This window comes from Puma concolor, chromosome A3 (genome assembly GCF_028749965.1).
Source record: "Puma concolor isolate L17-30 chromosome A3, mPumCon1.1.hap2, whole genome shotgun sequence".
In the NCBI taxonomy this organism is placed as follows: Eukaryota; Metazoa; Chordata; class Mammalia; order Carnivora; family Felidae; genus Puma; species Puma concolor.
In genome coordinates, this window is record NC_141669.1 from 105,418,429 (window position 1) to 105,445,469 (window position 27,041).

The 27,041-nt window shown below is 38.6% G+C and overlaps 2 long non-coding RNA genes across 2 annotated transcripts in view; one reads left to right on the forward strand and one right to left on the reverse strand.

The window, feature by feature from the left end:
• The window catches only part of LOC147582636 (uncharacterized), a 152,759-nt gene that overhangs the window by 66,412 nt on the left and 59,306 nt on the right, over window positions 1-27,041 (forward strand). The gene's annotated exons all lie outside the window — the stretch shown is intronic.
• On the reverse strand, window positions 1,607-25,155 carry LOC147582637 (uncharacterized). Its single transcript, XR_015249369.1, has 2 exons — window positions 24,612-25,155; window positions 1,607-5,470 (listed from the first exon to the last, which is right to left on the reverse strand). It is a non-coding gene; the product is annotated as an uncharacterized LOC147582637 (long non-coding RNA).

Below are 27,041 nucleotides of genomic sequence, written 5' to 3' on the forward strand. Positions count from 1 at the left end.
AAGAGGTAGAACTGAGAAAAGATTACATTTTTTGACTTTAAAAGAAAGAAGACCCAAGAGCATAACAGAAAAACTAGAAGTAGTGTCCAGTCAATAGGCACAAAGGATGTGCTGTTTCTCATTGCCCAGGCAACAGGAGCCCTTTCCTCATGCTAATGATGGCATAATAAGGAAACCCGCATACAAATGAGTCATGAATAACTAGAGGTGGAGTCAAACCTGGTCCCTGGAACCTCATTTGGGGAAATGCTAGGCAGGAATTGGGGTCGGACTGATGTGAGAGGTTGTAAAGGAGATGGATTTGATTTCCATGTGATTGGGCCCCTGTTCAGTGTCTGGTAGTGGGGAATTAACCAGGTGGCTACTTCATGTGGTCTCTGGTAGGCACAGTACAAGTTCATCTGGGGACGCAGAATCCAGACAGCCTTGGTTTGGCTGGCTTTCCACTCAGGAAGTGGAAACTTTGATTTTTGATGTGGGAGGAAAAAAGCGCAATTTACCAAACTCATCCTGGGGTGCTTGGGTGCCTCAGTCGGTTAAGCGGTTAAGCGTCCAACTTCCACTCAAGTCATGATCTCACGATTCCTGAGTTCCAGGCCCTCATTGAGCTCTGTGCTGACAACTCAGAGCTTGGAGCCTACCTTGGATTCTGTGTCTCCCTCTCTCTCTGCCCCTCCCGCTCACATTCTGTCTCTCTCTCAGAAATAAACTACACATTAAAAAAACAAACAAACAAACAAAAAAACAAAAACAAAAACAAAAACAAAAAACCTCACCCTTCTCTTCTTGAAATATGTAAACCCTATTTTTTGTTTTGTTTTTACTCTGTTGCCTGCCTCCCTAGTTACTGAAAAATTCAAGTTGTGTGTTTAAAATTTTAACCTTCTCGTATGGAAACTAATTTGACAATAAATTTCGTATTAAAAAAATTTTTTTAAGTGAAATGATTTCATTCTAATCCTTAAAAAAATGTTAACCTTCTTGTTTTATTTTTTTTCCTATTGTGAAAGGATTGTCTTCACAAATTATCTTTGATATTCGAAGATACTTTCCAATACTTTTCACATTTTAGGAAAGAAATTTAAATAAAATCTTTCACTTTTTAAACCATTTCATTTTCAGTGATTAAAGGAAAAAATAAAAAGCAACTTTTTAGAGCATTGTTTCTCAAATTTGCCTGTACCCAAGAGTCATGTTACAGATTTTGCTAGTCTGAGGTGGGGCCTAAGATTCTACATTTCTATCTAGCTCCTAGGTAATGCCATTGCTGCTGGTCCAAGGCTCTTACTTTGAGTAGCAAGATTTTAATTTGTTGTATAAATGATAAGGTGGGTAGTTAGATGTTGACCAAAAATATTATAACATGTTAATATTTTTGTTTCCTTTTCATTTGTGGAAACAACGTTTGTCAGATTTATTTTCCTTATAAATTAAACAAGTAGTGCATAGTTATAAAAAAAATTCCTAATTACAGAAATAGATGGAGTAAAAGGAAAAAGTCTTCATTCTCCACTCTTCTCCCTCAATCTCTCTCTTCTATGGATAATAAATACTTTGGTATAATAAATGCTTTGTATATATAAATAAAAATAAATGGGAATTAGTATATTGGATACTTTGGTATTTATTGAGAAAGATTACAATGCCTCAATAATGTTGCATAATAAATTCACCTCCAGATTCAGCAGGTTACAACCATAAGCAACTGTCTGCATGCTTGAGTTCTCAGGTTGACTGCTCTGATCTCATCTAGAACGGGCTTGGCTGGGCAGCTTTGCTTCAGGTGTTGTGTTTCATCATGGAAGCTCCTGGCTGGGATTGGGGTCAAGTCAGCTCCTTCTTTCATTCTGGGCTGAGGGAGGGGTGGCAGTTACTTAGGACATATTCTTCTCACAGAGGATCACAAATGCCACGAAGACAAGCCCAACATTTGGGTTTTTGTCATGTCCATTAACATTGTTTAAAGCAAGTTATGTGGCCAAGCCCAGATCCGAAGGAGGGGCTGTCTCAGCTCACTGAAAGGCTGTGGCAGAGGTGAGTACAGAAAATGAAGAATTGGGGTGAATTTTTAACGTATGAAGCCACTGAAAGTATTTGCTTCGTAGCCTCTCTTTTGTGCTCTGTGCAGTCTTCTAACCATGGTGAAATCCCCTAAATCCATGGCAAGTTTTCATTAAGCTTTTCCAATGGAAAGCATCGGGTGGAGGAAAAAAATAGGTTAAACTGCCTCTCATCTTTGAGTGACTCCACCCTGCTGGTGGTCCAGAACAATAACTAGTACAAGAGAATCAAAAGCTCCCAGGTTTCCGGTTTCTGGGTGTTCATAGAGAAACAGAGCCAAGCGGTTGATATTTAACAGGGGTTGGTGAAGTCCTTTGTTTATAGGCCAGAGCAATAAACATGTTGGTTTCTTTCCCAATGTGTTCTTCAGTAATAGCAAGGGAATTTTTATTAAGGAGATTCAATGCTGTTTTGAATGTTTTGTCTGCAGTTTTAAAAATGACCTCAGTTTCAAAGCTGATTTTAATTCCTTCCTACCCTGTACTAATCGACTATTCTTTCCATCTAGATGCCACAAGGAGGTGGTTGCTGTTGTTTTTCTCCATGTTTGGACATTTTGCCCTTTGCAAAATAATTTCAGAGTGTATTGTAGGAGCTACTACCATTGCCCTGATGTAGATGTCTTCTGCCATCTTCTAGATTCATTATAGCGGTAGTAGCCACCCACCCCCTCCACCTCAACCAGCCACACTTCTCTGCTTGCTTTCTCTGCCTGGAGGCTTCCTTGGCACTAGGGAAGTATGTTCTGTCTGCCTGTGTGGAGGGCAGCTTAGGGCTACAGTCAGCTTACTGCTCCCAGTAGTAAACTTCAACTAATTAGGAACTGGACTCAGTGCACATACACGCCAGTTACCCTGTCACTCAGTGGGGCATATTCCCAGAAAAATTGGATACCGCTAACCTGCTCATGCGCACACCTGCACCGGCTGCCTTCTTTCCCTCCCTCCCTCCCCACTCACAGCACCTCCTGGGGTCACCTCCCAAGTAGACCACTTGGACCCACATCCTTTCCTCAGGGGCAGCTTTTGGAATAACCCAAACGAAGATTGGTTATGAGCAGAAAAAGCTGAGAGCTTTCCCTAAAACTCAGAGCACCTAAAGCCATTAAAGTAACTTAATGAGCAGATAAAAAATGGCTGGCAGATGGCATTGCTTTCTGTTAGAGTTGGCAAGTTAAAATAAGTAGCAACCAAATATCAAAGACATAAGGAGAGAGAAAGAAAAACTCCAACCTACATGTTGGTCTGTGTTTGAAGCATAGAGAAGGTGGAGTTTGGTTCTAGGCAAGGGCAATGTTCCCAGTGCCCTAGCTTCTTCCACTCCCCATCTACTTTCTCTCTCTGGCTACCTATTGGTCTTTGGGCTCCGTTCACAGACTGTTGTTCAGAAGGGATGGTTATCAACCTGTGCTCATTATTTCCAGGGCAGACAGATCTGCATTAGACTCATGTGCTTCTACAAGCTTGTGTCAGCACCCTCTTGTGTCTTAGATCACATCCTCTCTGCCCGCCTTTTTACAGCACCCAGATTGGTGAAGGTGTCACCTGCCAGCACCCTACATCAATGGCCACATCTATCTTTTGCTTTCTGCTCTGGACCTTTCCTTATGACATCTCTTAAGATACTTCCTGGAGGGGCTCCTGGGTGGCTCAGTTGGTTACGTGTCTGACTTTAGCTCAGGTCACAATCTCATGGTTCATGAGTTCAGGCACTACATCGGGGTCTCTGCTGTCAGTGCAGAGCCTGCTTCTGATCCTGTCATCCTCCTCTCTCTGCCACTCCCCCCAACTAGTGCACTCTCTCTCAAAAATAAAATAAACATTAAAAAAAAGATAACTTCTGGAAACCATTCAGCTATTCTGAATCATGGGCAATCCTGGAAGTGCAAAGTCATGAACACCATCATCCCCCTGCCTCCCATCACTCTTGACCAGTGGGAAAAGAAAGCCGATGGATCGTTTCTCCTTGTCCTTCTGGTGGACAACTTTGCAGTGTATGCTCCACACCTTCTCAGAGTGCCCCCTGGAGGATGAAGCCCCAACTGCCCACAGTTTTGTTGAGCTTCATAACACACCTTCCTTGTATTCCTCTTTCCAGTCTCTCAATCCAGTTCCTTGGGATGAAACTTCCCAAAGTAAACTTCCTTGATACACACTCTTGTGTCCAGCTTAGCTTTCTGAGAATCCAGTGCTGGTCCACATTCCAGGATGCCAAGCTTCCCATGTTTCTCCTCTCCCAATGGCTCCTCTGACACCTTCTCAGCCCAACTGCTCTTCTGACACTGTCAGAGTCTCATCTTCACTTCCAATAAACAAAGATGGAAACTAGAATTCTTAAAACTAGGATTCAGCCACTGATTTCACTACTCTTAAGGAATTAACCACTTGTAAAGATGTGAACAGATGTTTAGGATTCGAACATTAGCTCCTTCCTGTTGAATTTTTGAGAACTCTGTTAAGCTCATTCCTCAGCTGACGGTCCTCCTCATTCATTTTCATCTTTACTTGGATTATACAGCATTGATCCCTGTGGCTGTAGATTTTGTGGGGATTTAAGAAAAGCTTATGAATATTCACAGCACTTGGGTGGGCACTGTTGACAATACAGAGCAGCTGAGATGCAGCTGCTATAGCATAAGGACAATCTAAGGATTGGGGCACCTGGGTGGCTCCATGGGTTGAGCATCTGACTTTGTTTGGCTCAGGTCATGATCTCACGGTTCGTGGGTTTGAGCCCCCCATCAAGGTTTTGCGCTGGCAGCACCAAGCCTGCTTGGGATTCTCTCTCTGCCTCTCCCCTGCACTCGCACTCGTGTGTTCTCTCTCTCTCTCTCTCTCTCTCTCTCTCAAATAAACTTAAAGAGAATAATCTAAGGATGAAATAGGAAAAACTACAAGTAACTGAAGCAAGTAAAACAGAGAATGTGATGTGTGGCAAGTACGGTTATTGACAGGATGTTATGGTGGAGAGACAAATCACATCTGGTCAGAGTAGAAGGAAGCATGGCCTTCACACTGTCTTCAGTCAGACAGTGAAGGATGCCCCACCTGGCCCAGGCTGAGACCAGCAAAAGCAGTAGTCACTTTTGCCATGATGGCAAATATGCTCACGTTTGGTTAGCTAAGGCGTTTTGAAGAAACATTTTTCAATTTCATTCTTGAATATTTTGGCGGCTCTAGGTATTTCAAGCTCCAGAGGCATTTCGTTAAGTTTCAGTACTGTGTTGTTGGATAGCATTTTTATCTCTTCAAGGTTGAGTTTTTAGAGTTCTAAAATCTACCGTTTCTGTGGCTGTGCTGTCACAAGACACACATTTTTGAAGTATTATAACTCTTCATGCCTCCTGGGTATTTCTGCTTGTTTATGAGCATTTCTTTGTTATTCATGTGTAGATAGCAGCTTGAATGACCTAGAAAGAACAAAACATTAAACGTTAAAAATTATTACATAATTCATGTGATCCCTAATTAACTGTTTTCTTTTCTAAGAGCTACAGATGTTGTATTATTCATAAGTCTGTTCACATATTATTTATGTCACACAAATAGGATGTTCGTTAGCTTAAAACACTTAAGGAAATTCTGTGTGTTTCTTTAAGTTAAAAATGTGGGTATCAGGGTATACTAACCATTTTTTCTGTTTATAAAATGAGCTAAACTCGTTGAGGTCTAAAGCCTTCCCGACTCAGTAGTGTGGTCTTCAGACCAGCAGCAGTGGCACAGAAATGCAAAATCCTGGGCCCCACCCTAGAATTCAAAATCTGCATTTGAACAAGACATCAGTTGATGCATTAGCACTTTAAGGTTTGAAAAGCCCTTGTCTGTTTTCAATAGCTATAAAATTTCAAGGTTTAAGAGAGCTAACTTTGGCCTTAATTAGCTATATCTGACACATTGGACTCTTCAAGACACCTGATGACCATGGTACTTGGGTTTTAGAATATATATTGATATATTTTGAAATATTAATTTCTAGTAAAAATACGTTTTGCTTCTTCTAAAACAAGCTGGGTTGCAGGTTTAAAGGATCTTTAGTTAGTATGGTCCATTTTCCATGCCTCTGATCATCTGTGTACTGCTCCACAGAGAAAACTTTTAGGTTTTAGAAACTTAGAGCCATTTTAATGGTCACATACTGAGTATATCTCTTGGGAAATTAAAGAACATTGTTCAAATGATAAATGTCCAGTAGTATATTCAATGATGCTGAACCATATTTAGAATTTTTAATCTGTGTGTTTATTTATTTATTTATTTATTTATTTTTAATTTTTTTTTTCAACGTTTATTTATTTTTGGGACAGAGAGAGACAGAGCATGAACTGGGGAGGGGCAGAGAGAGAGGGAGACACAGAATCGGAAACAGGCTCCAGGCTCTGAGCCATCAGCCCAGAGCCTGACGCGGGGCTCAAACTCCCAGACCGCGAGATCGTGACCTGGCTGAAGTTGGATGCTCAACCGACTGAGCCACCCAGGCTCAGTGTTTTTTTTTTTTTTTAAGATAGAATTTCTTTTCTACCCATCAGCTTGAGTAATGAATGACATCATTACGTTAGGGTTTGGGAAGGGGAAACCAGCCTGATGTACGCTGGTAAGGATATGAATTGATCTAAACTTTTTGGAGGACACATCTACTAACTTTTCAGTGGGCGTACACATTTTGACCAAAAAGTTCCACTTTACAGATTTACTGTAAAGATCTATTCCTATATGTTTGCAAAGAAATATCTTATATAAACATGAAAGCTGGAATTACCTAAATTTCTATCAACACAAATAAATGATTTAAAAATTGCAGCATGTTTATACAGTGAAATGTTATATAGCTGTTAAAGAGGAAGAAATAAGCTGGTGTCTGAGATATATGTAATTAGAGTCAGATACCAAAGGAGCTTACAGACACAGATTAAATGAACTATAGATATAGGTCTATGCATAGAAAATGCTCATAAGAATAAACACCAAGGGGCGCCTGGGTGGCTCAGTCGGTTAAGCGTCCCGACTTCAGCTCAGGTCATGATCTCACAGTTCGTGGGTTTGAGCCCCACGTCAGGCTCTGTGCTGACAGCTCAGAGCCTGGAGCCTGCTTCGGATTCTGTGTCTCCCTCTCTCTCTGCCCCTCCCCTGTTCATGCTCTGTCTCTCTCTGTCTCAAAAATAAATAAAACATTTTTTTTAATTTAAAAAAAATTTAAAAAAAGAAAGAATAAACACCAAGCTGTTCACATCAACTGCCTCTGGGAAGTGGTACGCGGGAAGGATGAGGACTTTTTAGTTTATCTACTGTTTGATTGTTATAATATCAAAATAAATGTATAATTTAATAATAATTATGGTTTTTCTTTTGAATATTTTCCTCTCAGCAAAAAAAAAAATATGCACGGTTAGATTGAGAAGATAGGCTTATAAATTTCATAATCTGTGTGCAATCCAAATAGATTAAAAATAGAAAAAATTCAGCAGTTGCTCAAGAAAAACTTCTTAGCAATTCTCTGCTGTAGGGTTTCTGAGAAATATCTGAATTCTGAGTATGCTTTATATTAGTAGATTAAGATATTTTGGAATATAAGCAACATTAAACTCATAGGTAATTTTTCAAAATGCCAAGTAAAATTCTCCATCTACCAAGCTGGCAAAAAATTTGCCAATATTAAAAAAGTTGCTAATATACAGCAATCGTAAATAGGTATGCACATAATGACCTAGGAGGCATACATTTTTAAATGGAACAGTCAAGTTTAATCTGATATGTGTAGCCTGATATTTTGTAAGTACATACATATTTCAGAATAAGCATAAAGGAAAGTTGGGAAGAACAAATATCAAGCTCTTGATATTTGCCTTAAGGGCAGGGGATATGAGAATAGCTTTTTGACTTCTTCCTTTCATAGAATTCTATTTTTAATGTCAGAATATGGTAGGCCTTTTTTTAGTATTTTCAAATTTTAAGAAATATAAGGAGAGAACCAATGAAATTCATTTACTTAAAAACATACTCTTACATGTTTGTAGTTATAACTCTTCTAGAGTTTCAATCTCCCTTTGAGAATAAAATAAAAAATTTTCTCCTTGTAATTACACTTGTGAAAAGATGTAAGGGGTGAATTTGGAAGGGGGTATTTATATATGGCACCTCTGGAATTGGGAACAAGGAAAGGCCTGGAATTGTACCCCATATTCTCATTTCATCTTTTTCAAAAAAATTTTTTAATGTTTATTTTTGAGAGAGAAAGAAAGACAGAATGTGAACAGAGGAGGGGCACAGAGAGAGGGAGACACAGAATCGGAAGCAGGCTCCAGGCTCTGAGCTGTAAGCACAGAGCCCGATGTGGGGCTTGAACCCATGAACCGTGAGATCATGACCCAAGCCTAAGATGGGCGCTCAACCAACTGAGCCACCCAGGCATCCCTCTCATTTCATCTTAATGGCATTTAGAAAGGAAAATAAATAAATAAATAAATAAATAAATAAATAAATAAATAAATAAAAATAAGAGAAAGGATATGAGAGTGTGTTTTCTGTGACTCAGGGGGCATAAATTTTAAGTAAATACTATCTTAAAGTATTTTATGGCACTCTATTGAGGGATACATTTGAGAGCTCTGTGTATTGGCTTGTTTTTCCCAGAGCTTTGATTTTTAAGAAGGGATTAGGAACTGAGGAGAATGAGGCAATGAGAATGCTGAGCCAGAATCATGGTTCAAATAATTCAGCCAAAACCTTAATTTTTGTTGAAAAGTAGGGTCTCTTAGAGATTGAAAGAGTTCTAGGACATTTTCACTTTTTTTTTTTTTTTGATGAAAACTTTTTCTAAAAAATTGAAGTGTAGTTGACACACAACATACAGGAATTTCAGGTGTACAACATAGTGATTCAACAAGTCTATATGTTATATTATGTTCACAAGTATAGTAACCACCTGTCGCTATACAACGCTAATACAGTACCACTGCCATATTTCCTTTTATCCTCATGTCATTTTTACCTTTTAAGGTATCTAGCATGCTGGAAAAAAAAGAAGAGAAATGAATAAATGATGAAATTGGGTTAAACACTGGGGTGTATTTTCAATATTTACTTTCAAGAATTCATGGGGCATTATCTTTTAACCCTTTAGCTTCCTTTTGTGACTGTACATGTAAACTCCGGAGGGGATCACAGAATCTAAGTATGAGGCCTTGTAACTATGAGCCTGAGACCTGTCCCTACCCGCTCTGTGACATCGGCCCTAATGGGAGAGCCTATTTCTTTCACCATGAAGAAACACTCTTACCCAACTGGAATCAATGAGTTCAACAAAACATGCATGCTCATCCTTAGGAAATGCTTGCTGGCATTGTTTCCATATTTGCTATGATTATGAGGCAAATTGTGTCTCACTGTCCCAAAGTTAAAAGAAAAAAATGAAAAAATAAAACATTATTGGCTGTTGGGAAAGCTAAGAGCCATACCCTATACAGAGAACCTGCGGATTTTTCTTTCTCTCTCTTTTTTTAATTGAAATATAATTGACAAATAACATTATATCCATTTCAAGTATATAATGTAATGGCATTTTTTTCTTCAAGGATAAGCTATACGTTTTCTTGGGGATCAAGGCAGTGATGAATGCATAACATAATTTTACTTTTTAAAACATTTGCCTGTGCTATTTATGTGTCTTTAGCATATAGTGCCTGCTAAAGTGACAGGTATCTAATGCATGACTACTGATTGAAAAATTAAATAAACAAACATGTGATACAATTTGGGGGCAAAATCATTGAATAGCTCTCCGAGAAAATAAAAATCCATGTCGGAGTAGGTTATTAAAATATAGGTTATTTTAAATATGGTGTATTTGTAAGGTATTTCTTATTCCTCTTGGTTATCAGGGAGAGCTGCATTAGTTATCATGGCAGACAAACAGATCACCTTGGGGTGGTGTAATTCATTCTTTTCAAACACTGAATGCTTCTCTTTTCTCATTACTTATTTGGAATCCAAATATAGTCATATGTATTCATGTGCTAGATAAAATGAGGAGTGAACTGGCATATTTAAAAATGTGGCTCTCTTCAATCAAACCCAATTGGAAAATCTAATTAATAATCATAATAGAGAATAATTATTCCCTCTGGAAAGATAATCACCTCGAAACACTAAAACTCTTTTTTTTTTTTTTTAATTTTTTTTTTCAATGTTTATTTATTTTTGGGACAGAGAGAGACAGAGCATGAACGGGGGAGGGGCAGAGAGAGAGGGAGACACAGAATCGGAAACAGGCTCCGGACTCCGAGCCATCAGCCCAGAGCCCGACGCGGGGCTCGAACTCACGGACCGCGAGATCATGACCTGGCTGAAGTCGGACGCTTAACCGACTGCGCCACCCAGGCGCCCCCATTAAAACTCTTTTAATTGACTAAAATTTGGAGTAGATCTAGCAAAGCCAGGTACCATTACCATTACTGCAATGCACAATTGAACATGTACATATATTTAAGTATTTGGGGTGCCTGGGTGGTTCAGTCAGTTAAGCATCTGACTTCGTCTCAGGTTGTGATCTCATGGTTTGTGGGTTTGAGCCCCATATTGGACTCTGTGCTGACAGCTCAGAGCCTGGAGCCTGCTTTGGATTCTCTGTCTCCCTCTCTCTCTGCCCCTCCCCTGCTCACACTCTGTCTCTCTCTCTTAAAAATAAATAAATATTTTTAAAAAATATTAAAAAAAATAAAAAAATAAAAAATTTAAGTATTTAATTTCAAATGCATTTATCTTAGTGTTAAAATCTATAACATTTGAGGGGCTGCAGGTTCTTTCACTGGACCTTTGAAGAGCTTGTGGCTTAGTAAGAGACAGGACTGTAAATACAATACAAAATCAGTGCCATGCTTAAGAACAAAACAATATGAACTCACAGAGGTAGGGGTTTATTTTGCCTGGGGTTACCAGGAAAACCTTCACTAAAATGGAGGTGTTTTAGTTTAAATGTAAAACTTTGTTTTTTAGTTTGAACCTGGTTTGGAGTTTACCAAGTAGAGAGGAAATCAGTAAATGTCCTGCTCATGAAAAATAGCAAAAGCAAAAGCCGGGAGGAATTAACACTCATTGTGGGAAACTGGAAATAAGATACAAATTGTGTATTGCTCTTCAGTGTCAAGTTAACTGACCAGCTGCTTAGTATCTATTCGGCTTGGTTAAAATGCACTTTCAAAGGAAGAAACAAAACATTGCTTCTTTCAGAGGAACCTGCCCTTTCTAATTTCCTGCTGAGGGAACAAAGAGGTTTAGACCCTCCTTTCGTGTAATATGCATTTCCAAAACCAGGAGTGTAATATGCATTTCCAAAACCAGGAGTACCAAATCAAGTCATGTTAAAAATTACGTTAAATAGATCTCATTCAGATATTTGTTACAACATAAGTCTAAGTAGATATTGGAAAACAAACACACATAGTGCATTTTAGAACTATGAGAGAGGGGCACCTGGGTGGCTCAGTCAGTTAAGTGTCTGACTCTTGATCTCAGCTCAGGTCATGATCTCCGGGTTTGTGAGCTGGAGCCCTACATCAGGCTCTGTGCTGATGGTGTGGAGCCTGCTTAGGATTCTGTCTCTCCTTCTCTCTGCCCCTCTGCTGCTTGCCCTCTGCTGCTTATGTGCGCACGTGCGCTCTCTCTCTCTCTCTCTCTCTCTCTCTCTCAAAATAAATAAATAAACATAAAGAAAATAAATTAAAAAAAAACTATGTAAGATTCTGAGAGATGGCCAATAGGGTACTTGGGGAAGTGTACCGAAAGATGAGGTGGCAAAAATAACCCTGCTGCAGTCCCCTTTGCTGGATAGACACATTTTCATGCACGTTTTCTGTTATGGGCTCTCTCCTTCCCTGCCTTGGCTTGGCTGCTGACACCTAGCTAGCCACCACCTCCTTCAGCCCATTCCTGCTTCCAGAGGATCCTTGCCCAAAATCTGGTCTCTGGGTCCTTTTCCTCCAATCTCCATTCCCCCAAAACCCCTATCACACCTGACTTCTTGACCTCCAACCTGTGCACCCTACCCATGGAACCCAGAAGATTAAAAACAATAGTATAGGGGCATGGGTGGCTCAGTTGGCTGAACATCTGACTTTTGATTTCAGCTCAGGTCATGATCCCAGTGTCGTGGGATTGAGCCTGGCATTGGGCTCCACACTGAGTGTGTAGCCTGCTTAAGATTTTTACTCTTGCTCTCCCCGTTGCCCCTCTCCTCCAGTGGCACGTGCATGCATTCTCTCACATTAGAAAGCAAAAACACAATAGTATATGGTCATGACTCAAAAGGGGATGAAATGAAATTTTTTTTTTGTTTAATGCAGTTTGCAAAATATTTTGGGTAGTTTGAAGCACCTCTGTGTTTTTGATTCTCTATTTTAAAATGTCAGTATTGTATTTTCTCCTTTGTTAATTAGGTTCAGCAGTAAGTTACCTGTTGTATTACTATTTTGCCCCTCTTTACTTGCTTTTCAATTTATGTAGCCACCTTTTTTCTGTTTTCTAGTTCATTAAGTTTCTTTGTATCTTTGTTATTTTTTTCCTTAAGTTTATGTTGTTAATCTTTCTAACTTTGGACCTTCCATAGTTGATTCTTTTGTTTTTATTCTTTCCTGTTAGTTACATAGTTATGTAAGGCTATGTATTTTTCTCAGCTTTTAAGTTTCAATGTTCAGTGTTTTAATTATAATAACCTTGTAAATACTCTGCAATTTCAATTCTGATTACTTCTTCGCTCCCAGACGTTTTCCTAAAGAAAAATTTTAAGATTGTAGGTAGTTGCAGCTTTTCTCTTTAATTTTGGTTATTATTAGTTTTATTTTGTGTGTGTGTGTGTGTGTGTGCACACATCTTGAGCATAGTCTAATATTATTTCTACTTTTCATTCTAATTCATACAAAATTTTTTTGTAAATATGACTGATTGAAATAAAGTATATTACTTGTTATTAGGATATAGCTTTTTACTATATTTTATTACTTTAGCTTCAATTATTTTGTTCAGAACTTCATATTATTACGTATCTATGATCTATTTTGTTTCCTAGCATTTCTTACAGTTCATGGTTCACTTTTTTTTGTTATGATATTTATTGTTTAACATTTTCTGCTATCTTATTACTTAGGTAATTATTGCTGTGGATTAGACTTTTTGTCTTCTGTGTTTTGTCTCTTTCAGACTTCTCTTCTTTAAATTTGAACTTCTCTAATATTTATATCACACCTTGAACCTTTTATTAATGTTTTCTTGGTCTGGATTTGTTCATCCCTTAAAAGCTTGCCTTTTCTGTATTCCCTCATATTATTTGTATTTTATACAACATGTATTTGTTGCTGTTTACCCAACCTGTCATAATTTTGTATACATTTTAATATACATGTTGACATTTTGAGAGAAAAATTATATTCAGACTTAATTCTGTCTTCTTGACATCTTTTCTGCTTTCATTACTGTGAGTTCAACTGAACCAGCCTTTAAATCCACAAACTAAGAGGCACTGGTGTGGCTCAGTCCATTAAGCATCCAACTCTTGATCTCGGCTCAGGTCCTGATCTTAATGGTTTCATGAGTTTGAGCCCCACATCGGGCTCTACGCTGCAAGTGTGGATCCTGCTTGGGATCCTCTCTCTCCTCTTGTTCTGCCCCTCCCCCACTCTCTCAAAATAAATAAATGAACATTTTAAAAAATCCACAAACTAATACTCATTTTACTAAACTTTCTTGTTTTTAATTTTTAATTTTTTTTTTAAGGACGGGATTTGGATTCTTCACCTTTTGAAATTATTTGGCTACTTCTTTGCCAGTGGCATGATCAGGCTTCTAGTAGCCTAAGATACAGGACAAAATTACATCACACGTGAGTTTCTGTGAAAACAGCCTTAAGCCAATGAATTCTCCTCAGAACTACAAAACCAATGTGAATTTGAGCAAATCTAGCATGAAAACAGCTTCTGTAAATAAAACAAAAACCAAAAATAAAAACAAAAACAAAAAACATTTAGATCTTCTAAGAAACTGCATTCTCAACATGAGTTAGGGTAGCCCAAAAGTAGTAGCTAAACAATAGTAAGTAGGTATTACTGCTCAAAGGTTTATGAGCCAGCAAGGTGGGTCTTCTGGTCTCACAGGATTCCCTTACACATCTGTGGTCAGGTGTGGGTGAGACCGGTGGGCCCTCTCACCATGTTTGGGAGTCACCGGCTATAGGCGGGTCTAGTATGGCCTTAGCTAGTACAATAGGGCCCTGCTGTATACATGAGCTCATCCTCTAGCAGCCTGGCAGGGGCTTTTTCCCAAGATGCTGGCAGTAGTCCAAGAGAGTGTGGAAGTGGGGAGGCCCCGCAACATATAGACCAGGAACTGGCTCCCTTCCAACATGTTCTATTAGCTGAACCAAGTCCAAAGACCAGCCCAGATTAAAGAAATGGGAAAACAGACACAGCACCTTCTGATGGGGATTGTAAAGTCACAGTGCAAAGAGCATTGAAAGATTGAAGAATTAAAACACATTAGCCATTGATTGATATGCTACTACTTAGAATTAAAATCTTTTTGCATTCGTATCCTCTATTTCATGCACCTCAGGCTTTCTTAGGAGCTTAAGCATTCTTCATTGAAAAGAATACAAAAAAAATAAAAAATAAAAGGAAGACTATTTCATCCCATTTATTTTTGTTTATTTTATTTTTTTTTTCAACGTTTATTTATTTTTGGGACAGAGAGAGACAGAGCATGAACGGGGGAGGGGCAGAGAGAGAGGGAGGCACAGAATCGGAAACAGGCTCCAGGCTCTGAGCCATCAGCCCAGAGCCCGACGCGGGGCTCGAACTCACGGACCGCGAGATCGTGACCTGGCTGAAGTCGGACGCTCAACCGACTGCGCCACCCAGGCGCCCCTATTTCATCCCATTTAAAACAATGGAATGAAGCCTATAATGCAGCAATTCATTTGGAGGCTCTTAAAATGTGTTATCTTATATCCTGATGTCAGCATTTCCATGTTGGAGTTTTGAGGTTTTCCTAACTCTGGGAGTATTAAAAATGTTTATGTGGCAACTCAAGAATTTTGCCAGCATCTATAACATTTCAGAGTAAAGGAATTGGAGAAAATTAATATTTATCCATATACTGGTGTTTATAAAACACTAGTATAATATAAGCAAGATGGATTTTATACAGCTACTGATGGTTTTTTTTTATAGTCATGTCCGTTTTCAGAAATTGTTCTTTTTTTTTGAATGATTAATTTACATATTTGAGATGTGTGAGCATATGAACTATCCCATGATTCCACAAAAGTTATGTTTATATTATTTTTCTTATTCATACTATAAGTGGTCTCCAGTTAAATAAACCTGGCTGTGAAGTGAATAACCCTTAGGAACAGAGCCTTCCCAAGTTCATTTGTCTTAAATTTGGCAGGCCTGTCTCAGATACATGAATCTTGTTCTAAAAGAAATCTGTTATTTGCTCCTTTTGAACTTGTCAAGACCAACAGTGACTTGAAATCATAGTGTTTCATAGAGATGTTATTTGGTAAAACTGCTGGCAATCAAAACTGGAGATGAAAAAAAATATTCAGAATGTATGAATTAGTCATAACATTTTCTTATTCAACAAACCACATGTAAAGTGAAATGAGGAATTCTGACATTCTTCATGTTTTAAAATGTTTATTTATTTTTGAAAGAGAGAGAGAGAGAGGGAGAGAGAGTGTATGTATGAGCGGGGAAGGAGCACAGAGAGAGGGAGACAGAGTCTGAAGCAGGCTCCAGGCTCTGAGCTGTTAGCACAGAGCCTGATGCAGGGTTCAAACTCACAGACCATGAGAACGCTTAACTGCCTGAGCCACCCAGATGCCCCAGAATTCTGACAATTCTTAAATACTTTAAGAGTGCTACTTGGGGGCGCCTGGGTGGCGCAGTCGGTTAAGCGTCCGACTTCAGCCAGGTCACGATCTCGCGGTCCGTGAGTTCGAGCCCCGCGTCGGGCTCTGGGCTGATGGCTCAGAGCCTGGAGCCTGTTTCCGATTCTGTGTCTCCCTCTCTCTCTGACCCTCCCCCGTTCATGCTCTGTCTCTCTCTGTCCCAAAAATAAATAAACGTTGAAAAAAAAAAAATTTAAGAGTGCTACTTGATTAAATATTAATAAGACTTCAGTTATATATTGGAATAATTATCATTTTTAACAAAATGAGAAAAATCACTTGCTTCAATAAGTTATCTCCTTTGTGGTCAATATCTGTTAGGTGACATTCTGAAATGGAAATTTTGGAACAAGTGTGGTAACCCATATTATTAAAACCAAATTTAAATAATTCACCAATTGGTCATTTTTATTATAATCAATTTCTGTCAGTGATGTCTAAGAATAATTAATTAATATAAGAATGCTATTTAACTATTGATCCATAGGAGAAAAATTTTGTTCTGCCCTCAGTGACTCTTGACTATTAAGAGAAATTAAGTAAATAAACACAGTGGAAGAGAACTAAAACCCACAGAGATTGTAGTCTCTGTATTTTCTGGTTAATATTTTGAAATATATTTCCATATTTTGTCTCATTCAATCAATACAGCAACCTATTTGTCAGTTTGGGCAAATTTTACTAAATAAGCTGTAGACTTGTGAGTTTACATGACTTGCCCAAGTTCAGAGCCATTCTATGGTAGACCTAGGATGTTGCCTGCCCCAAAGCTCCAGTTCTACCAAGACAGCACTGACCTTTGATCCAATCTATGTACCCTTGTGGGGGAGCTGAGCCATCAGCAGTGATGATGGAGGCTGAGGAAGGAGTTCAGAGCACACACAATGCAATAATTTCCAGCCTTGAGAAACTGCCACAGAAAGAGCAGACTCAGCTTCTAAGCACTTCTTTCTAGCAAATAGACCCAATTTATTTCTAATTGGAATCATGGAAAATCTCAAAAAGTAAAGCACATGGATTTGAACTCCTATATTAAACTTCACTTTGGTAATGTTAAATCTGCATTTTGTTTCATAGCAAATAAGGACCAATTAATAATATTGATAATGCTATTGATTATAAAAATGTTATTCTCATGGGTCTATTCAATTATTCAGCAAATACTCCTCCTTCTCATGACCCCCATGGAAGGAGGGTACCTCCTTGTCCCACTGATGTCATGTGACATTCTTAGGCCAAAGGAATATGATTCAAAGTGACAGTGTGCCAACTCCAACCTACTCCTTAGTGTCCACAAGTGTCCCTCTGTCTTTCTTGAGATGATCATGCTTCAAGTAGCATCCAGTCCAAGGAGAATGAGGGACCTGTGGACCAGATATGGACCCCACCTGTAACAGCTTACAGCCCAGCCCAGCCATGTACAGCCCACATCAGCTGAGTCTCAGCCAACCTGCAGTGGAAAAATTGGTGCTAAGTGGTTAGAAGGCTACGATTACTATGGTATGATATTCACATTACTCTCGTTCAGGTGAGTAGGTGCTATATCAAGTCTTCAAGCATAAAAAGAAGTACCCACATTATCCTTTACCAAGATTACTCTGGCAGCAATGTGTAAACAAAGACTTCAAATGGCATTTATTCCTATAGCTCCTCACCCAGAAGAGGAAAAACATGATTTCAGTTTGGTGCCAAGACTCTTAGCATACATGAGGCAATATGAGGAATGGGCTGGACTGCTATGTGGATAACTCAGAGGTGGACATTTGCAGCAGATGGCTTAATTCCCAAAGGAAATCATGAACCGGAACCTCTGGAAATACGATTGTCACCTCATTTGAGTGTCTTGAATAAGAACAATCACAGAGTAAATATCCTGCAATTGTTCTCTGTTGTCCCCTCTTGGTCTTTATCAATAGGAGCCTTCAAATGAGGCCTTCAGTTAATTAAGTTAATTGAGTTAATTATATTTTCTCTAAAGTATTTGAATAGCCTTCCTAACAATTAACTACATCTGAGCACCAAGTGAATTATTGACTTATCTCGTTTAAGACTGAAAGCAAATCTAATAAATGCTGCTGAAACCTGCTATGAATCATTTTCAATTTACCTAAGAATGTACAGTACTTATTTGTAGAATTTCCATGGTGGGGACTACCAGCATTGAATTCATCATGAGGAGCTAGTCAATCAATGGGGCAGACCTCATGTTCATTAGTGACAGGAGCATGGGTGTATGGATATCTCTCTGAGGCCCTGCTTTCAATTTTGGGGGGTATAATACCCAGAAGTTGAATTGCTGGATCATACAGTAATTCGATTTTTGCTTTTGTGAGGAACTATCATGCTGTTTTCTATAGTGGCCACACCATTTTACATTCCCATCCACAGTGTACAAGGGGTCTGATTTCTCCACACCTCTACTAACACTTGTTATTTTCTGGTTTTTAATAGTAGCGATTCCAATGAGTGTGAGGTGGTATCTCACTGTAGCTTTGATATGCATTTGCCTAATAATTAGTGAGATTGAGCATCTTTTCATGTGCTTATTGACCATATGTATATCTTCTCTAGAGAAATGTCTACTCAAGTCCTTTGTTCGTTTTATCATTAGGTTGTTTTGCCGGTGGTGTTGAGTTGTAAAAGTTCTTTATATATTTTGGGTATTAACCTTTTATCAGGTACATAATTTACAAATATCTTCTCCTATCTCTTGGGTTGCTTTTTCAATTTGTTGTTTGTGTTCTTTGATGCACAGAAGTTTCTAAATTTTTATGTACTCCAGTTTGTCTATGTTTAATTTTTTGTTTGTGCTTTTGGCACCATATTCAAGAAATTGTTGCTAATCAATCCATTTACTTTTAGCAAAGCCTGTCTTCTAAGGCACAAAGATGACTTACAATGCAAATCAACTGGATAACCTGCATTACTTTGCTTATTCAAAACACAGGCTACTAAAAGTGAAGAAATTAAAATTGGCGAACTCGGAGCTTTTATTGAAACTTTAACTTTTAAAAAAGTATTAAAAAATTTTTAAGTAGTTGATTACTTTGCATGAGTTTTCTAATTCATGTCAAGTTCATAGATTCCCTCAAATTGAAACATAATAGGAATCCATTTGAAGTCAAAGGTTATGTATTCTATGTCTTTGTTTTGCCAAACTGTCTAGTACAGTGAGTACCAATAAGCATCTATTCAATAAATCCTTAAAATAATAATATTAGCCCAGGAGTAGCGATTAGTATTATTTATACGATGTATTTATTTTGTGAATGAACAAATTGAGATCCTGAAGGAAAAGTAATGTACATGATCAATATAGAACACAAAAGAGATGCCTTGCTTAGAGGTAACAACAAGAATGCACAGGTTTAGAAGTCTGGACAGCCTGTCGGAACTAATGGGATAATTGATGTCTGTGGGATGCAGATGTGCATGTGATGTCACCCTTTACTTATAAGCAAGTGGTGCAATAGGAACATCAAGATACATTTTGGGTGTCTAAGAAAACTTATTCCAAGAGTTTTTCCCTCAGTTCTGTAAATGCTCTTGAAAATTGTCACCTTGTCCCTTGGGGGCTCTCACATCTCATGAATCCCCCAGATATTAGAAAGGCATTTTTTTTTATTTTTTTTTCAACGTTTATTTATTTTTGGGACAGAGAGAGACAGAGCATGAACGGGGGAGGGGCAGAGAGAGAGAGGGAGACACAGAATCGGAAACAGGCTCCAAGCTCTGAGCCATCAGCCCAGAGCCCGACGCGGGGCTCGAACTCACGGACCGCGAGATCGTGACCTGGCTGAAGTCGGACGCTAAACCGACTGCGCCACCCAGGTGCCCCACAAAGGCATTTTGAGAGATGCTGAGAGATCCTCTATGCAAGTTGCCATCTTGGTTGACCACATTTCATATTTATAACTCATGTTATTCTCTAGAGTTTACGGTATTTTAGACCTGAAAGAGCCTTCCAAGTCATTGGGTTCACATTTCCTTCTTTTCAGATAGGGGAACAGAGGCCTAGAGGGGCAGCGACTTGACACAAATTGCCAATAACGAGTGTGGTCAAGATCCTAATTGGAATCCCAGATTCGAAAACTTATATAATGTTAGCAATGTCACCAAAAGCAGAAACAAAAAAGAGTTGATGCATTCCAGGAATGCATTGCAAAACTTGAGCACTCTTGTCTTGAGGGTTGTGAAAGCTTGCTTTCCCTCAGCCATCCACAAAGCCAGAAAATCTTTGGCTTCTAGCATTCTAACTGCCCCCAGCCTAGCAACAAAACCATAGGGATCCTGGCCATGGGGACTTCCCTTTCCCAGCCCTAGATAGGTTTTAGCTGGTCCCAGTATCACCAGAAATGGGGTGACTGGACCCTGTCTCAATTCTCCACTTTCAGCTACCTTTGATAAAGGGGGCTTCATTCTGTAGTGATTAGCATACTTGAAGTGTGGCTGTTTCTGAATTCATATACAAATAACTTGTATTGACAAATTTGCCAATTTTTCCTAAATGTTCAAATTCATCTGACCTTCTAAACAACAACATCCACTGGAAGATTATTGGACATCTGGAGAGTCATCTGGGGTTGAATTAAATTTTTGATGTGCTGTGAAATTGGGTCAGTGCATTAGAATTACATTTGAATAGTTATGAATGCACTAATAAAATGCTGCTCTGCAGTGCAAATTGGCAACTCTCCCAGACTTCAGGAAGCTTCGAAGAAATGAATTTCAAAATTCTTGATTAACAAATATGTACAAGAAGTCAGAAAAGACAAATTAAGACTCCTCTATTAAAGTACACAATACATCCTAGATTTATTTTACAAGTTATGGTTTTAAATGGGGCTATTTGCACTGCAAAGGGCAACATTGTTCCATGGTTGAGTAGCAAGTAGAAAATAAGGAGGGAAGCTCCTTTTTCTTCTTAGGATTTGTGGTTCCAGTGAAGTCATTGTACTTAGTCAACTATTTTCTAGACTGCTTAATGGAGCAAAAATAGGACAAAGAGATGGCAGTTGTGGGGGCTCAGATTCCTACTGGATGTTATAAAGCACTTCTTAACAACAGGCTGTCTTATGCTTCTCATGAAAAATGTTTAAGCAGACCTGAACAACCATCTTCCAGGGATTTTGTAGAATGTATTTCTTAATTGGCTGAGAAGTGTATCCAAAGACTGTCAAGGTCCTTTTGAATTTTAAGACTGAGCTGCTACAGTCTATAAAATAAAGCTAAAAGGAGCCCTAGTTGAATCGTTGGTAAATAATAGGTCTTAGGAATAAATTCTCACTTAATAGCATTTAGAATTCAGCTAAACTAAAGCTAATTTTCTGGAACCCACATAGAGGCTAATGGATAGGCACAGCACTGGATGCAAAAAGCACCTCAAGGGAGCTGCACAAATCTGGAAAGGCATGCAAACCCAACACCCTGCAGGGCCAGCAATTCTCTGAAAGCACCTGTAAGACAGGTGTGCAGTGGAGGCTCAAGATATTCAAGATCTTCAAAATGTAAAGCACTTGTGGTTTCTTTTCTTATCAGATCATTATCATTGACCTAATCCTTTACATCAGGAACACACAGAAAATGAGAGAACTCTGGTAAAAATGGCAAAACCATGTAAGAAATCCTTGCTGAGGTACATCTGTGGCTCATTACCCCTGAATGCTAGCACAGTTGAGTGTAGAAGTTTCTTGAGGTATCCAAAAGCTATACAAGGCAACGTTTTATGCTCGCCTTGGTGTCCTTCAGTTTAATCACACCCCATGTTCACATGTCATGGTCTTTCCCCCCCTTCTTCATGCTCCTCTCCCTCATCCCTGCCCCTCAGTTCTTCTCTAGGATCCCTGACTTCAGGCAATGCCTCATATTCAGGACCTGTTCTTCTGCCTCTTCTGAATCAAAATTGACCTAACCATGTTCTCATCCTTCTGTGCCTTCTAGAGAAGTTGCTGAGTGAACTAAGACTTGAAGACAAATACGTGCATACTCTGTGTACCTCTTTTGTGATATTTCATGATGGTTGAGTTTTCTTAGAATTGAAAAACCATTTCACAAAATAACGCCTCTGTGATTATAAATGGAATGCAGGTGGTCAGCAGTCAGGGGCAATAGTTTAAAGTGTGGTCTGGTTGGACACCCCACATCCCACCAGCTAGGTTACCCACACTGCACTTTGTTGTAAAACTGGGAACTATGTAATGGAGGATTATTTTTAAATCCCTTAACTCATTCAACAAAAGTTATCAGTTTCTTCAGTGGAGCAGTTACTATACTCTTGAACCAACACCATGACTGAAACATGGGTAACATTATTAAGCTAAAGTTAATTCGTTGTTTTCTAAAAGTATATTTTTTTCTTTCTCGCTGCATTTATTTGTAATTTTTTTCCTATTGCTTTTTTTCACTTTATTGATAAGGAATTGTATATATTTAATGTGTACAACTTGATGTTTTACATATGGCATATATTTACAATATAATAACCTACAATATTAAACATATAGTCTATATTTAAGATATATAACTTGATATTTTGATATATGTATACATCTTGGAGTAATCACCACACTCGAGCTGGTTAACACATCACCTCACATATTTTCCTTCTGTTTTGTGTGTGTGTGTGGCAAGAATGCTTAAGATCTACTAAAAGTTTAAGTATTTGTTGTTCATGGGACTAAGCTCATTATTTTTCCTTATTGAGTCAAATTCTACTTTTTTTGGTAAGGAGTTCATTTATCTTACATAGAGACTAAAGTGATTTTTTTCAGTTTGTCAGGAAGAAATAGAATTAGATGCCAAAAGTCCACAAGGCAATGGAGATGAAATATGAGGACAAGGGCTTGGTTAAGAAGCTGTAATCACAATGGCTAACATTGTGTCAATTTACCACAGTCTTCTGCAAACTAGCTGTATATTGCTCCTGAGAAAATACAGTTATGCCATGGATTATCTGGATTTATACCATAAACACCCAAACAGACTCTCTGTTGGCCATTTATCTGACAAAAACCATGACAAAACGGATCCCCCTCTTTCCACTGGACCAAAGCGGTGAAACAGAATAAGCCACCCAGTAATTCCAAAGGAGTCCAGTTTCAGGGTTTGGAGCATTATTCTTATACCAGCATGAATTTTTCTCCTTAAAATTGCTGGTGTTCCAGAACACCAACCTAAAAGAGAGGAAGCCTCCTGTGTGTCATCTCACATGTTTCAAATACTGCTTTTGCTCCAAGGACCATTTTGAAAATACATTGTCCACTTGAGGGCAACCACTTGGAATCAAGGAAAGAACCCATAGATAGAAAGAACAGCCATTTTCTCAAACTCCCTTTTCTACCAAGAACTGAAGAACAAAAACAAAAGTTTCAACTACTTGTGACCTGTGGCTAACCAATGCTTGGGAGAGAAAATAGCACAGGTAGGATTCCCTGATTTACTGGGTAAATTAGACTTGCAGTTGAAAACAAAAATGGTTTATAGTTCTTATGGAGGCTGCCAACTCCATTTTTGAAAATGGGGGCAGTGATAAGAAGCATTTGCTTTCTGTTTTGCACCCTGAACATGCATGTTGCTTGTATGAGCTCATTCACGGAAGGGATAATTAAAATGAATGTTGCACATGCTCATCTTAAAAATAACCTCATGCAGAAGAAAATATACTGGTTGATCCAAATTCATTAAGGAATAAGATATAATATGATACATAAGTTTCTTTTTTTTTTTTTTGCGTTTATTTATTCTGAAAGAGAGAGGAGGGAGCATGAGCAGGGGAGAGGCAGAGAGAGAGAGAGAGGGAGAGAGAGAATCCCAAGCAGACTCCACACTGTCAGTGCAGAGCCCCACACGGGGCTCGATCTCAAACTGTGAGATCATGACCTGAGTTGAGATGAAGAGTTAGTCATTCAACCAACTGAGCCACCCAGGAGCCCCCGCAAGTTTCATTTCTTTTCTTTTCTTCTCCTTTTCTTTTCTTTTCTTTTCTTTTGAGAGAAAGAGGGCACAAGTGAGTGAGGGACAGAGAGAGGGAGAGAGAGAGAGAATCCCATGAGGGGTAGAGATAGAAAGAGAGAGAGAGAGAGAGAGAGGTCACCTGAAAAGCAGGGCTCATGTTTTACCCCAAGTGGGACTCATGCTCCCCAGAAGTGGGGCTCACCGAAGTGGAACTCGAATTCATTAACCATGAGATCATGACCTGAGCTGAAGTCAGATGCTTAACCCACTGAGCCACCCAGGCCCACCCCACACCCCGCCCACCACCATGTTTCTTTTATTTAATAAAATGTATCATTCAGTGGTGGTGAACCCAGAATTAATGGAACCAGCAGCTTATATAATTTGGGGGACAGGATGTATTTAAAAAGATACCTCTTGGGGGAGCCTGGGTGGCTGAGTCTGTTAAGCATTTGACTTCAACTCAGGTCATGATCTTTCGGTTCATGAGTTCAAGCCCTGCATCGGGCTCTCTGCTGACAGCTCAGGACCTGGAGTCTGCATCCGATTCTGTCTCCCTCTCTCTCTGCCTCTCTCCAGCTCACAATCTGTCTCTCTCCTGTCTCTCTCTCTCTCTCTCTCAAAAATAAATAAACATTAAAAAATTATTTAAAAAAAGATACCTCTTGGTTGAGTGGGCAGGTCTTCCTATGTGCCTCCTCCACCACAGATAGCTCCTTGCTTTCTAGAAGACAGAACCACACTTCTTGGGCAAGAAAGCCTCTCCTCTTGATGCTGGAAGATGGACAGGGAGCATCCTGGACCTGACTCCCCCTATGTTGCTGGCAAATGGTTTCCCGGTAGCAGTGCTGGAATCCAGCACCCAGATGTCCTTGCTGGAGTCACAATTTTTGTTCATCCTTTTGACAATATAGAAAACGGCCAAGATGAAAATACCTGCAGTTGCTATTAAGTAAACAGCATAGAGGATAGCAAAAATGGCCAAAACAAGTGTGAGATCCACCACAAAAATGATCAGCTTGGCCAACATGTCTGCATTGCTCCACGTTCACAGAAGATACTTAAAATTTCCAAAGGCTCCCACTACGCAATTATGCCTTTGTAAAATATGGGCAGGAGAAAGGCCATTTCAAAACATGCTGAAGTGTGTTGTAATTCCTCCAAGTATCTACCAGGAGGGCTGTATAATGAAACTTTGATTTCGCAACTGATATGAAACAGTGGCTAAAGGTAAAGTATGGGATATAACTTCACCATGAATATTGTAGTGGAGAGAAGCCCAGGGATTTATTTTATCCCCTAAGCGTGTAACCAATTCACTTAGGTTGTGACTTCCAAGGGATAGGAACGCACTAATGTTGTGCATTCATAACATGGAAGGCTACTGTAGAAATTTGATGTTTCTTGGAAATTTAAAATAGGCTGGTACAATGTGAAAGAAAAATAGAGCCATTTTCAAACATGCAGAGTCAGAAAGTTTACCTCTCCTACATGTGTTTGGAAAAAAAATTACTAGAGGATATAATCCTATAAAATACCTCTTTTTAAAAAGAAGAATACTTGGCATATAAAAAAATTGTGAATTTAACCAATAGAGCAAATGGAATTAAATCCCAGAACCACAGTTAAGTAGCAGACATGCCAGGTAATAAATTCAAATTAGAAAAGGAAGTTAGTAGGCTACCAGAGAAAATCTTTAAGAAGACAGTCACCTTCCTGTATTAAATGGCATGATTAAAAAGTGTGATGATCTAAAAACCAAATGGCCAGGATATTTCTTAGTTAACAAGGTAAATGAAAGGTAATAAGAGAATCCAAGAAAATACATAAAGTTAAATGATGAAGCTGTGGTCCTCAAATGGAGGAAACTAAACTGAAGAGTGATTCTGAGTAATGGAATATGAGAAATAAGAATCTATTGGTCCTTAATATTCAGAGTCTTCTGCTCCACGTGGCACAGATTAAGAGCGTGAGAATGTATTTCCAAAATGGTTAATCATATTCCTTGGCTTAACGAATATTTCTAAACTTTTAATATTCTCAATGCTATCTACTAGTTTTATATTTCTGGAAACCTAATACACAATAAGATAATTTACTACAGTGATATAGCAGAATGTATAAGTTAGAACCCTTGCCAATTTAAAAGTAATGATAAAACTGACAAAAATTTGGAGGTATAGTGAGGGAGATGAAGAGAGGTGAGGGAATATGGATTTCCACGTTTTGCATAGTTGAAATTCAAGGGATACTGGTCTACTATTGGTGTAAGAAATAAAGATTTGGTATGGTTTTACAAATAATAAAAAGGACCAATGGCAGAGCTAAAAATATAAGTTTAACAAGATTTGTAAGATAGATTGGGTAGTAGAAGGTATTAACATTTTCATTTTCATGGCAGGAAATCAACAGATACTATACAATTGCTAAATAACAGGGGTGCCTGGGTGGCTCAGTCAGTTTGGCATCTGACTCTTGATTTCAGCTCAGGTCACGATATCAGAATGGTGGGATTGAGCCCTGAGTTGAACTCTACACTGGGCATGTAGCCCATTTAAGATTCTGTCCCTTTCTCTCTCTCCCTCTCTCTCTCTCCCTCTGCCCCTCTCCCTCTGTCACACACACACTCTCTCTCTAAAATAAAAATGTTTTAAATAATAAAATTACTAAATAACAAATTAAATGTATATTATCTGAACCTGTGACATCCAACATGGTGGCCACCAACCACAAGTGATTCTTGAACATTTGTAATGTAGCTAGTCTGATTTGATATGTGCTCTAAGTATGAAATACGTTTAACATAAAAAAAGAACTTAAAATTGTTCATTCATAATTTTTATATTTACTATATGTGAAATGATTACATTTTGGTTATATGGGATTAAATCAAATATAACATTAAAATTATTTCACCCTTTTAAATATAGCTATTAGAGCAATTAAATGTTGCCTACATTATATTTCTCTTGTACAACACTGGTCTAGAATTTTAGAGCTAATCACCAGGAGAACCCAAACCAAAGAATGTTAAATTAATTCTCTCTGGAAAGTAGCTCTTTTTTGTAGCTCATTTTGTGCTCTTTTGTATG